The 13,704-nt window shown below is 41.3% G+C and overlaps 1 protein-coding gene across 1 annotated transcript in view; it reads right to left on the bottom strand.

Annotated features, from left to right (window-relative positions):
• Positions 1 to 13,704, bottom strand: part of tnr (tenascin R (restrictin, janusin)) — a gene marked incomplete at its 5' end in the record, with an annotated part of 203,904 nt that overhangs the window by 189,975 nt on the left and 225 nt on the right. The window lies entirely within an intron of this gene.

Here is a 13,704-nt window from a genome sequence, read left to right as displayed (position 1 = left end):
GCCCCCCTGTAGTAGCTCTGAGGACCCCCTAGGGGTCCCAAACCCCCTGTTGAAGACCCCTGTCCTAGCCCTTGTTGCTCACTGCGAATTGTCCCCCTTTCCCGCTCTCTGCTCCTCTATCCATCTCCTCTCTTTCTCTACCGTGAGGCCCGGCTCTGACAACACTTGCCACACCACCTGCCCTCTTTCTTCTCCTCCCGTCTTCTTTCACTCCTCTTTTCTTATCGCCCCCCCGACAGGGTGGCTGTCTGTCCTCCTAACCAGTCGAGGCCGCGCTTCCGCCGGTCTGTGCCCGGCCCCTATTATCGGAGCATGACAAAGAGTCGCAGTGTCGACTTGTCAGGCTAATAAACATCCTTTATGGCGCCCGCCTGGGTGTGCTTCTGAGGAGGGGGAGTCAGCCAAGCCACTATGCAGTGGACCATTGATTTCCGCGGACGGCACACAGTACTTACACTTATATCCGTCCATTATGCGGCAGACAGGCTGCAATTGTTTTGCCATGCACAGCCACACTTATGACACTTATACTCTTAGAGGCTTTCCATTTAGCGTGACTGACAGAGGCGGAGAGAGGGAGGCAGAGGTGGAGATATGAAGAGGGTGGGGGGGGACAATAGCGAGCGAGAGAAGTGGTGGCTATATGCCAGGAGATTATGGCTAGTGTCACTCTCGTGGCAGCAGCCCATTTGATCCTAGGAATACTCCACATTTCCATATTTTCTATGATGACCTTGTTTTGAAACACATATTACTGTCGTGTCGTTTCATTCTCTTATTTGTGCAGTTCTTACTTATCGTCGGGCAACCTTGTATCCCCATATTTCATGTTTTTATTTCAATGCTTTTTTGTTTCATGAATGAATTCCTCATTTTATACTTATATATATATACATACTTACTTCGTGTGACAGTGTTGTGAAAAACTAGCAAACAACAGGCAATCTACAAGCTCACAATGTGTCACATTGTGATGCGTTGTGAGCTTGTAGATGTGCTTTCTTCAGTATTTGGACATTTCTGACTATAATTACTTGCCCAAATTAAGAGCCACCAGATTAGAAGTGGTTATGTCTGTCTGTGGACTTTATGAATATTTAACCAATGAAAAGTATTAACAAGAGCTTGTGTGTCTAAATAAAACTACATTGGATGAGGATCTATTGTAACACAGGTTTTTTTTTTTTTTTTTTCATTTCCTGAAAAGTAACGGTTTTGGACATACAAGGTTTCCGCCAGACAGTGCCAGTGTGTTTGAATCTTTTTCTTCTTTTTTTGCAGCAGACACTTCAGCTGTCGTGAGTTAGATGTCCAAGTTGACTACAGCAGTGTGAGCACTAAGTATGAAGCACAGGAATAGAGAGAGGGGAATTGAGAGCTACAGAGAGAGAGAGAGAGAGAGAGAGAGAGAGAGAGAGAGAGAGAGAGAGAGAGAGAGAGAGAGAGAGAGAGAGAGAGAGAGAAATACAGGGGGCTCAGGGGGGTGGAAAGGGAGACTGTCTCAGACACAAATAGTCTAGGGGATAACCGCAACAACTGTGCATTTTATGAGAAAGGCACAACATGTCTAACATAGCACACTGTCAATGTCGAGCAGAAACCTTGTATCTCCTTATTTCAAGTTTTTCGTAAATTGACGTCAAACTTTGTCGTACCAGAGTGTTGCCCTAAAGTATCAAAAATGCCCGATCTACAGGCTCACAATGCATCGCAATGCGGCACGTTATGAGCTTATAGATCTGCGATCTTTGCTTAGGAACACAGGTGCTCTCTTCTAATTCCCGAAAAGTAACCTTGTAACATACAAGGTTTCCGCCCGACAACAACGATATGCAAGATTTATTTTCAGATGTGGAGGGAAATCAGATTTGACCTCTGAGGACGGCGAGGGGTCAAATCTGATTAACCTTCCACATCTGAATATAAATCTCAAGATTCAAGAGGGTTTTATTTGTCACTCACTCATACAGGTACAAGCAACGTTGGTGTGGAATGTTCCACAAGATGCTAACAACAATACAATATCACGAAAAGATAGTACCGTAATAATAATAATACTGGATGCAGAAAAATGGTATATACTATTATGTCAGAGTTTCATATTTTTGTCATACAGTAACAATTGCTATAATATGAGAGTTTATATGCTCCACTAAGATAATCTACCACCTTCAGAGCCCCTGATTGACAAATACAATTCAGCACCATGGACAGCGACACGTGCACCAAGTTTCTGCACAGCAACTAAGCAAGCTGGGTTTACACTGCCAGCATGGTGTCTATCCACAGCAATCACACTGCCTCTCCTCTCATTTACCTAATAATAATATCTTTCATATTCCTGGCAGGTGGGTGGACCTAAATGTCAACTCAGCCTGCAAGGAAATGGCTCTCACCGAGGGACCATTAATATCAATCAAAGATATGGGAATAAAGAAAATCATACATATTCAAATGAATACTTAGCATGAACTAGCTATTATGCCTTGTGGTTGCGCCATTTTCCCAAGCTATGTACATGCCGCGCAAGAGATACTGTCTGGAATTTCAATAGCTATTTCTATTTTTTTTTTCAACTCTATCCACAGAGATTCTTCTACACAGTTCTTTATTTCTTTCAAAGTGAAAGAAATCTATGAAACACAAGGCCAGGACATGGATTTATCCAGTAGGTTAATTTGGTTGGGTGCTGATGTATGATCATTGAGCAGCAGGTAACCTTGGACCTTACTGTCACAACCAGACTAACACAAGCCTTGGAATGAGATCTTCAACCAGCGGGGTGTGGGAAAGCGCAACCAGTCTAACGTAGCTTTGATTGTATTAGCTGTCTTTTGAACAGGCCTGTCTGTCACAGTACAATCTGCGATTCTGGAGGATAAAAAACCCACCCCCCAAATCTTTTTGAGGCAACGGCAGTCAGGCAGGCAAACCAGCCAACCTGTAAAACTGTCAACGCGACCTTCACTTACCCCCAGTATTGATGGCCCCATCATATAGAGAATATGAATTAGCACCTCCAGGGATTTCTCCTAACGGGGCATAATTCCTGGGTATGTCAAAAGAAAAGGGAATAAATTAGGTTGTGACTTTATGGCATAGCCCAAGCGAGCCTGGGAAGATGAATTTCAAAAACATGTTTACCTCTCGCTCCTCCCACCTCCACAAGATGTTGTGTTCAGCATAGTGATTAGAACGCCCACCGCACAACAACAATGCACAAAGCAAGTGCCGACGTCTCCATCTTATCTCGGTTTGTTTGCTTAGTCATTTGCCATAGGTTACTGCACTACACCTGCATCTTTATGCTATACCACTCAGACAACCACAACTAATCTCACTTATCAAAGAAATTTAACAATTATTTTCTTGCTATCAGTTTAAGAAATGGTGTAAAACATTCACTTGATTGTAATTTAAAAAATATAACCGTCATGGTAAGAATTGATATTTTGTCTATGAATCTTCATAAAAGGGCATCCGCACACTCAAATCTGTGAATCTTAATTGGATTTAACCCATTAAAGCCTGAGGTTCCGATTCTACAAATGTCTTCAAAATTCTAACAGTTTAAAAAAAAACTTATGTTGCTATGTCAGTGGTTTTCAAACTTTTTAATGTCAAGGACCCCAAAATGTATATGTATTTGGCCGCGGACCTCCATCTCAAAATATATTGTTCCAGGGACCCCCAGTAGCAAAGATTTGAGTTACAAATGTTCGCTTTAAAAATTTCAAAGATTTGCACACATTTTTAAAAAAATCTAAAATAGCAGATCTACAAGCTCATAGCGCGGCACTCGGTGCCGCGCTATGAGCTTGTATATCTGCTATTTTTGAATAGCTAAAGTGTAAAATAATGTTTTTTAGCTCAAATCTAAAAATGACACAGATGCGTCCCAGGTCTTAATGGATTAAATTGAGTACAATTTTCTAGCTCCAGCACCTCCGTTAACTCCGATACCAGGTGAGCGGTGTATTTGTCTCTTCTTTTGATTCAATGGAATCTTGAGAAATAAGTTGTAGTCAAACGCAAAATGTTCTCGCTATTTGCCTTTTCTTTGCCTCAGTATTAAATCCATTCAAAGTAAAAGACTGTGGGACACGAATCTTGATGGATTTCTGTTCTCAGATGCATTCCATAATAACCATGAGGAACCTGAGGGCCTACAACAGGAGGCAGAGTGGCAGCTCATCGCTGTGAATACAGTGTGTTCTGAATACATTGCCTATGGCTCAGCTCTCTCGCTTGGTCTTTGTTCAGCTTCCTATTCACTGTGTGTAAATGTTCCAACTATAAATAGATCGCAGTGTCCATCAGGGTTTCTAACACACAGCTCATAATGGACCCCAATGTGCTGTCCGGGCTCTCGGCGCCCATCGCTAGCTTTCTGTCAAGGTGCTACATTATACAAGTAGCACTGAGAGTCCCCGTGTAAAATATTACCGCAGTTATTCATGTCCAAGTTTATTTTCTGCATTTTTCCCATTTCTGCGCCGCTCCGCTGTGGATTGAATGTCAAACTGTGGTGTGTAGGCCTAATTAGCTCTACCAAGCTCCCAAAGATGCTTTCTTATTATTTTACGCACTTGCATCTCAGCAGACTTTCACTTAAAAAAAAAATCCACAAATTCAAACTATGAGGAGAAAACAACACTTGAGGAGAATACGAGGCAAACTGTTAATTTACCTGCAGCCCACCAGTCTTTTTGTTATAAGTCTGAATCACCCGCTAGTCACCACACAGATAATGGAGCCTGCTGTGCTCTCCATGCTCTTTGTGCCCACTAGCAGCCTTGCAGATATGCCAGACTAAACAAATATAATATGCAGTATTACCTCTAGCTGCCCATTGTATATTCATGTACCTAATAACAACTTTTTTATGTGCCAATACAATACAGTATATCTGGTTTCATAATACAGCACATACAGTTCTCTACTATACAGTACAGACTGCGATGAGAGTTATAAATCATAGCCTTTATAATTCTATATTCCAAAAATGTTAGCATCTCTGTGCGCAACCTGGTGGTTATATGAAAGAAAAGAAAAAGTCTTTGCACTATTAAAGGAAACTATTGTACTTACATGTGAGCAAACAGTATCTGATGTACAATAGCTGTCCTTCATAGGCCTGCATTGCAACAGCATAATGCTGAGACTATGAAATAATTCTGTAGGGACATGCAGTAACTTAATTTCATTTGAGCCGTCTCAATTTCATTTGAGCCGTCTCTCTCTAATAAAGTCCATATTAGTACCATGGATGAATGAAGTGCCTGTCAAGGTACATTAAATATACCTTGTTTCAAATACAATTTATCTAAAAACTATTAAGCATTGAAAATCGTAACGTCTCAGGATCGTGCTCTGGCAGACTCTAGAATGATACCACAGAAGCTGCACACTACACGGTCAAAAACAAGACTGGTTCAAAACTTAGCATTGGCTGGCCCGTGTATGAAATGATGGAGAACTTTTAATTTGAAACAATGCATACACAAAACAGTGTCACCCAGTGGATAATCAGATTGTTGAATGTGACAGAGTAGTATCACATAGCAACTAGGGCATTCACAACTAATGATTTTTACTAGTCGACTCATTTGACCAAGTAGTAGTCGACTAGTCGACTAGTCGAAATTTACATTAAAAAAAAATACAAGGGGGGGGGCTATTGTTTTAATGCCATCCTACTACTTATATTACTATTATTATTATCCTCCTGCCCTTATTTTTATGGCGTTTTAAGGGAAGCGCTTCTGGCACAGCAGTACAGCACCACAGCAGCGTCTCCAAGGATCCCCATTGCCCAATAATAGGCTTTTATTGGGCATACTTTTGACCCCTTTTGATAAGAAATAAAGTCAGGAGGATAATAATAATAGTAAGATCTAAGATGGGCCATTACTATGGCATTAAAAGAAATTACCCAAAAAAAAAAAAAACGACTAGTACCAACAGAGTCGACTAGTGGTTATACTAGTCGACTAGTTGGTGAAAGCCCTAATAGCAACCGTTATTGTTGAATGTGACAGAGTAGTATCACATAGCAACCGTTTCCACTATGGAAATCCAAAATATTGTTCATGGCCTTCTTCTCAGCAAAAAATTTCAATCAGAAACTTTTTGTTGGACTGTAAAGGTGAAATAGAGATTCTTCCTTCTTGCCATTGTTCTTTTACAGAAGTTACAAGCTTTTTTTTATCCCATAGCCTGGAGGGACAATTGCTCGGCAATAGACTAGTTCATTGGCAGCCCGAGACATTTGAGTTGATAGGGCTGGCCTTGTGGAACAGCCAAAATGTGAAAAATATAAAATTAGATTAGCTATCTCACAGTTAAGTCCTGTCTTACAATATCTTTGACTTCCTAAGATAACACAAAAGGGAAATGGGTTTTTGCATTTCCTTGTACTTTAACTTTTATCGCCTTTTGAAGCTCTTAAGCGTTGTCAAGGGACGGCGGTGGCAGATAAGTGTGCACGGTAGAGCACAACTTAGAATCATGTTGATTATCCTCTGTGGAGATAGAGAGTTTCTCTTTATTCACATAATGAACCTTCATTCCCTAACACAGAACTGCAGTCTCTGACATGACGAGAGACTTCAATTACTGCCATTCAGAAAGACGAAGAGAGGGAGACAGAGAGAGAGAGAGAGAGAGAGAGAGAGAGAGAGAGAGAGAGAGAGAGAGAGAGAGAGAGAGAGAGAGAGAGAGAGAGAGACAAACAGAGTGACTGAAAAGAGAGAAATATCACAAATAACACCTTGACAGTGTTTGGAGACTGCAAAGAATTCTCAATTTCAATGATTTTTTACATTACAAGTGCCTTATCTACAATCCCTGCATACATACACTGTGAACAGAAAATGGGTGCAGCACAAACACACATTGTTATTTTGACAGGTTGTCAGTGTATCTAGTTGAGTGTGACAGTAGTGTAATCACGGTGACAGGTTCTGTACATTCAAGTGACAGTAGTGTAATCACGGTGACAGGTTCTGTACATTCAATCTAATTGAAATGCATAATAAACAAAACATTTAATATCCTCTCCCAGCAGTGTCTGGTGTGCACGTACTGTATCATACAGAGATGAGTAAAACCTTATAGGTACATGTATGTGCAGTGTGCACTTCTACAGTGTGTATGTGGGCACGTGCACGCACATGCTCCAACACATGATCAATCAACGCTGTTTAATATTGGAAAATCGATGCAGGGAAGTGCACGCACGCACGCACGCACGCACACACACACACACACACACACACACACACACACACACACACACACACACACACACACACACACACACACACACACACACACACACACACACACACACACACACACACACACACACACACACACACACACAATAGAATATAATTTCAAGAACACCCGTAACTCCGAAAGTGTACAAATGGAATCAAAAGGACTTCAAAGGGTCCATTTGGTTCCATGTGTACACTCTCAGAGATACAGGCCAGTAAGGGTCCATTTGGAACCCTGAGGGTCCCGAGGCCCCACTTTGAGATCCACTTGGAATAGACTGCCTTTATTGGCATTGCACGCTGCACAACACAATTTGGTGTAACCCCTCAGTGGTACATACCATATAGATTAAAATATAGATTAAAAACTGCAGCGATGATCAATGCAGCATATTGGACTCTACACACATACACGTAAGTGTATAAAACAAGCACAAGAGGCTCGGTGGTCTTTAATCAGATTTGATCAATCCCCTATGGAAACACAGCCTCGCTGTCAGGCTAACACAATGGCTCGGTGGGCTGCTCTGTGCCACACATCAGCATTTTGGGGAATAAATGGGACACATTTGCAGTCAGTGTGTAACATATCGTCTGTGTCAGGTAGAAACCTTGTATGTCCAAACCGTTTGCTTTTCCGGAAATGGGAAAAGGAACCTGTCCTGTGTTTCTAATCTAATGGATCCAATGCAGTTAGGCTATTATTTAGTCACAAGCTCTTGTTAATACTGTTTAATTGGTTAAATAATTACAAACAGACAACCACTTTCAACCTGGTATCCTTATTTCTGCATGTCTTTCTTTCCGATCCAAAAGCTCCCTTTTTTTTAGATTTGCAGTTTTAATTTGTTTACTATACAAAGTGTAAAATAGGGCATTTATTTATGAAATAAAGATACAGAGATACAAGGTTTTTGACCGACAGCGAGAATATGTTACAGATTACTGACTGGAAATAGCAAACAGCCTATGTTGAAAACCTTGAACGTCCAGGGATAATAACTCATTCTTTCTCATTGAGGTTAGATGCTTCCTCTCTGATTGACTCAGCAGAACTGGCCTGCTTCGCAGCCATCAATATCCAGGAACAGTCACCCAGCTATAAAATCACTTCTCTCCAGAGAACTAGAAGGATGAATATTACATAAATAATAGAAAAGTTATAAATGCAAATCACTGCCACCAGTGTTGCTTTCTTCTTTCTTCTTTTTATAAAGACAGAACAAGGAGGACGAGCAAATCGTTTTTGTCAGGTTGAAACTGCCAACAATGTTACTTTTCATTATTCAAATTAAAAAAGATTTAAAAAAAAGCAGATCTGCAAGCTCAAAAGAAGTCGTGATGTGATGCGATGCGTTTTGAGCTTGTAGATTGACTACTTTTGCGTGACACTGTAGTATGACGAAGTAGGACATGAATTTACCAAAAAAAGGTTCATTTACAAAAAGCATATGGAGGTAAGAGGTTTCTGTCTGACAGCAACAAAATTTACTTTTGATAGTAATATTTAGGGATGACAAAAGATATAGCTATCGATGATGAACGGCACGCTCTGTATCGAGAAATTATTTTACCTGTTACATTTTTTTGTTGTTGTTGTTTATGAAAACCCGTGGCGGTCGAGCAGTGTTTGAAATGGAATAGCACTGGCCTATCTACCACCAGGTGGCCTGGAAACTGCTTCCAGTTCCAACTCACACAACATTTATATAGACGAATCCACAGACACGCTACCTGTAGGCAGCCATAGACCATATTCACACGGCGGCCATGTTTCTATGAAGTCAATGAAAGTAGCCACCCCGGATGGCGGCACTTTCAATGTTAAATTCCAATATGGCCGCCGTGTGAATATGGTCTATAGCTGCGGTGTCAACGCTCCTACACTGCGACACGCAATGGCCGCCTACAGGCAGCTACAGGCAGCGCGTCTGTGGATTTGTCTATATGGTGACTTAAAAATGATGGAGTTGCAATGGCCATGTGAATGAAAAATCAATTTCAGTATCAGTCTATGCAACATAACCTGTTGGGTTTGTTGTTTCCTCAACTTACTGAGTTGACATAGAGTAGTCTACCTAGTACCTACTGTACAGTATAGGCAATAATATGAACACACAAACACTTCTATAATTGTTATGTGTCAACAGAATGAAACAAGCACTGTTCCACGTTCTGTTAGAATGCCCGAAGGAAGTAGACACATTTGGCCCTCAAACCCTGAGGAAATGTATTCTCAGCGGGCTGCATTTCCACTTTGACAGTTATTTATGTCTGCTAGCTTGGCCCTAAGCTGTTAAAGCTGGCATTGACTGCCAATTCCAAACTGATAAAACCGTAATGGAGTCCAGCAGGTACAGGCAGGCACACTGGAACTCTGGCTATTCCTCTAAGATCATAAAACTGATTTTTGTCGCGCACGAAAGCGCTCCTTTCTAAAATTACTTATTGGCCCACAATCCATCATTTGAAGTCAGCATCTCAAAGTGAGTCCAATGTGCAAATCCCCTTTATGTTTACCCCCCCCAAAAAGCCCTGATGAATACTGCTGTTGACAGTGTTAGATGAAAGTTCTATTGATCCAAGTTAATGATTTATTGGTTGACAGAATGATTGATTAACGTCAAGGTTTGTATTGGGAGAGCCCCGTCAGATTTGTGGAAAAGATGACCTGCTAAGTGTTATCCAATAACGCCTCAGATTTTAGTCAAATTAGACAACCTCTCTGTAAATAGAGTTTCATAAAGAAACACAACAACACAACTATTCTGGACAGACCATGACACAACGTAAAGGATCATACACAGTCATGTTTGGGGGGTTTGTTGTTGCTCATTTTAAACAATGTTCATTTCTTTTATACTGTATACAACCTGACTATTTTAGTAATCACCTCAAGCTACAGTATAATGTTAAACGATTGAAAACGATATTAGGGTATTTTAAAACAAAATTGTACAGGAACAGCGATGTAGGAAAGTACAACAATTTAAATTACAAAACGCTGATATGGTCCAATCCACCGTCATAACATAAACACATTGTTTTTTTAGCTGTGACATTGAACAAGTCTCTCAATGCTATAAATAAGAGCCAATTCACTGGGGTTCTTATTTCAGCTCTTGTTTGCTAGGAGATCAAAGGTTACAGTCTTCAGTCTAGCTTGGCTGATCTCTACCTTTGAACGTCGAGAATGAGATTGTTCATGAGCGTGAACGGAATTCTAATACATGGATATGAGGTTTAGGATTTTATTTTAAACTACTTTTGTCTATATAGGTCAAAAACTTTAAAACATTTTCAAAAACCTTCAATTTCTTTCACGATAAATTTGCAGATTATACAAGCTCACAATGCTTTGTTCTTGTTGATCTTTGAAGATAAGGCTTAATTGATCAATCCAATGCCAACCACATGCTCTTATAATGTAGCATTGATGTATAATATCACAGAATATTCATCGAAATCAGCATCGAGGCACAAACATGCATCACAGAAACATCCCCCCAGAAACAAAAGGATAAACCGGGGAACAAAGGGGGTTTGGTGACACCGTACAACACGGTCTCTGGACACCCACGGGCCCTCTGAAAACAATAGATCAGACAGAGCATGGTGCCTTTTAAAGTGCGGTTTTGTCCTCCAGCCGAAGGGTGAAATGATCTATGTAGATCTCATTAGCCCCCTGTGATGACAGACACACGGTCCAATGATTAATGACCGGCCATGGAAGCGGGAGACTTATTGACGTGACCTTTAGGATCGCTCGCCGTTCTGGACGCCAAATGCACCGACATGTCTTCCTCTGAAATGATCTGTTGTGACGGTTCCATCTTCTCTCTCTCTCGCTCTCTCACTCGCTCTCTCTCTCTTGCTCCCTCATCCTTCTCTATCAACATGTGCCTTTCTCTGTGCATTTCTGTCCTGCCTCACGTTACATCTCTTATCTCAATCATTGTTTCTGTATTTTTCGATCCTGTTGTCTCCAGTGCTTCTATATTCTATATTCCACTTATTCTCTCTTTATACTCAATATTGTATGCACTCTATATACTGTACTCTATTAGTCTGGAGACCAAGACAAATCGGCCAGAGCTTAAAAAAACAAACAAATAGCCAGTGATATTAGTCTGGCCATGCCAGGCTAGTACTCTATACTCTCTTCCCTGTTTCTCTCTGTCTCTATTGTTACTGTTGGGCAGAAACTTAACTTTGTATTTCCATATTTTATATTTTCTGTTTGTTTGTTTGTTGTTCCATAAATGAATGCTCTATTTTATACTTGGTTTTATGACATTATTTCTAAAATAGTGAAAATAGCAGATCCTCTAGCTCATAATACATCACAATGAGACAATGAGCTGTGAGCTTGTAGATCGGCTATTTGTGAAAACTTTTGAAACTAGGTTGAAAGTGGTTAAGTCTGTCTGTGGGTTTTATAAATATTTAACCATTGAAAAATATTAACAAGAACTTGTAACTAATGATAGCTACATTGGATCCATTGGAGCACAGGTTCTTGTTTCTTTCCCATTTCAGAAAAGTAACAATGTTTATAGGTTTCTGTACAAGAGCGACAATATGTTTGTCTCCTGCTTTCTCTCTCTCTCTCTGTCTGTCTGTGTATTCCCTAAGAGAAGTGACTTTCAGATAATAGACCTATTCACACTTGACAAGATAAACATTCCAAATGGGTCCAACTTTATTTACCGTTGCAGTGTTTTGTGAATATGCAGTAGGCGGGCTGGAAAATAAACTTGAACCCAAGCTGTTCCCCCGGCAACGCAATTCCACTGACAAGGTCTATATGCCGAGACGGTGTAATCTCAGGCGATGGGATTTTAATGACGGGGAGCTTTCCAGCCGCAGCCTCCTAGTAACCCCCGGAGATACGGCAGCAGCACCGACATTAACCCATTCAAACCGGGAACGCATCTGTGTGACCACTTTAACCATTATTTTATACTTTGGCTATTCAAAAATAGCAGATCTACAAGCTCATAGCTCGGCACCGGGCACCGCGCTATGAGCTTGTAGATCTGCTATTTTTGAAAAATCTCAACATTTTTGACTCAAATCTTTGCTTCTGGGGCTCCCCATTAAAACATTGAGATGGGGTCGGCGGCCAAATGCATATAATTTTAGGGGTCCTTGCCATGAAAAAGTTTGAGCACCACTGATAATATAGCAACAATAGTTTTCCAGAAAACTGTTAGGATTTAGAAGACATTTGTAGAATCGGCCTCAGGTCTAAATGGGTTAAGAGGAATTAATTCAACATCATGTGGGGATGAACAGTCTGAGGCGGCAGGGGGGAGGGGGGAGGCTGAAAGAGGGAGGTGGGGGGGGGGGGTTAGGGGAGGCGGAAGGAGGAAGTCAGGACAAAGAGGGGGAAACGTTCACGGAGCAGATTTAACATCAAGTGCTGATGGAAATGCTGGAGGACGGGGGGTAGAGTGGTTCATTTTCAAGGCATCCACCAAGATGACAGGAGATGAGAATACATATTGGCACTATAAACGCTTACTTTTCAGGATATGGAAAAAATAACCTGTTCCAATGGATCCAATACCGTTAATATTTAGTCACAAGCTCTTGTTAATACTTTTCATAGGTTCAATATTTATAAAACCCTTGTTTGAAATCCCTTTCAAACATTTTCAAAAATAGCAAAAGTTGCATAATGTACAAGCTTGCGATGCACCATGAAGCGACGTGTTGTGAGCTTGTCAATCTGCATTTTTTTCTACTTTTGCGTGACACTATCGTACGAGGACGTAGGGCATTAATTAACAAAACAAACCAAAACATTTTGAAAAATGGAGATAGGCCTACAAGGTTTCTGTCCGACAGCGATGATATATGAGTGGCGGGGAAGGGATGGAGAGAGAAGTGCAGGAAGAAAAGGAAGGGCTGTACAGTGTGAAAGGGAAAGGTCCTCACCTCCACAGGGAGGAGAGGCGACGAGGAAATTAATAAAGGGTTTGGTCAAGAGGTCACGAGGACTTCTCCCTGGAAGGAGAGAGGCGTGTGACAGGACGATGAGGGCAGGAGATGTGACAGAGTGACAGTGGGATGGGTGTGTGTGGGGTCGGGGGTGCTGTGCCGGTGGCCTGTCTATACCATGTACTAATAACAACATGGGCTCTAATCTGGCTCGCAACCCGCCCTCCCTTTCACTCCCACCTCCAGCGTGTGCTGCTGGGTCGAGAGGCTGATGGATGAGGGACGAGGAGGGGAGAGAAGGATTAAAGAAACGGAGATGATTGGCGTGTGTGTGTGTGAGTGAGTTGAATTCTATTTTGTTATAAAACCTTTATCATTATTTTGTGTGTGTGTGTGAGTGAGCGAGCGAGCGTGCGTGCGTGCAAGTGTGTTTGGCAGGCTTCGAAACACTGTCAGATAGGAGAAAGGCGGGGAA

The sequence above is a fragment of the Gymnoscopelus braueri genome (genome assembly GCF_963280865.1).
Source record: "Gymnoscopelus braueri genome assembly, chromosome: 10".
Taxonomy (NCBI): domain Eukaryota; kingdom Metazoa; phylum Chordata; class Actinopteri; order Myctophiformes; family Myctophidae; genus Gymnoscopelus; species Gymnoscopelus braueri.
The sequence above is the reverse complement of the archived record's forward strand: the minus strand, read 5'-3'. Positions and strand labels throughout refer to the sequence as shown.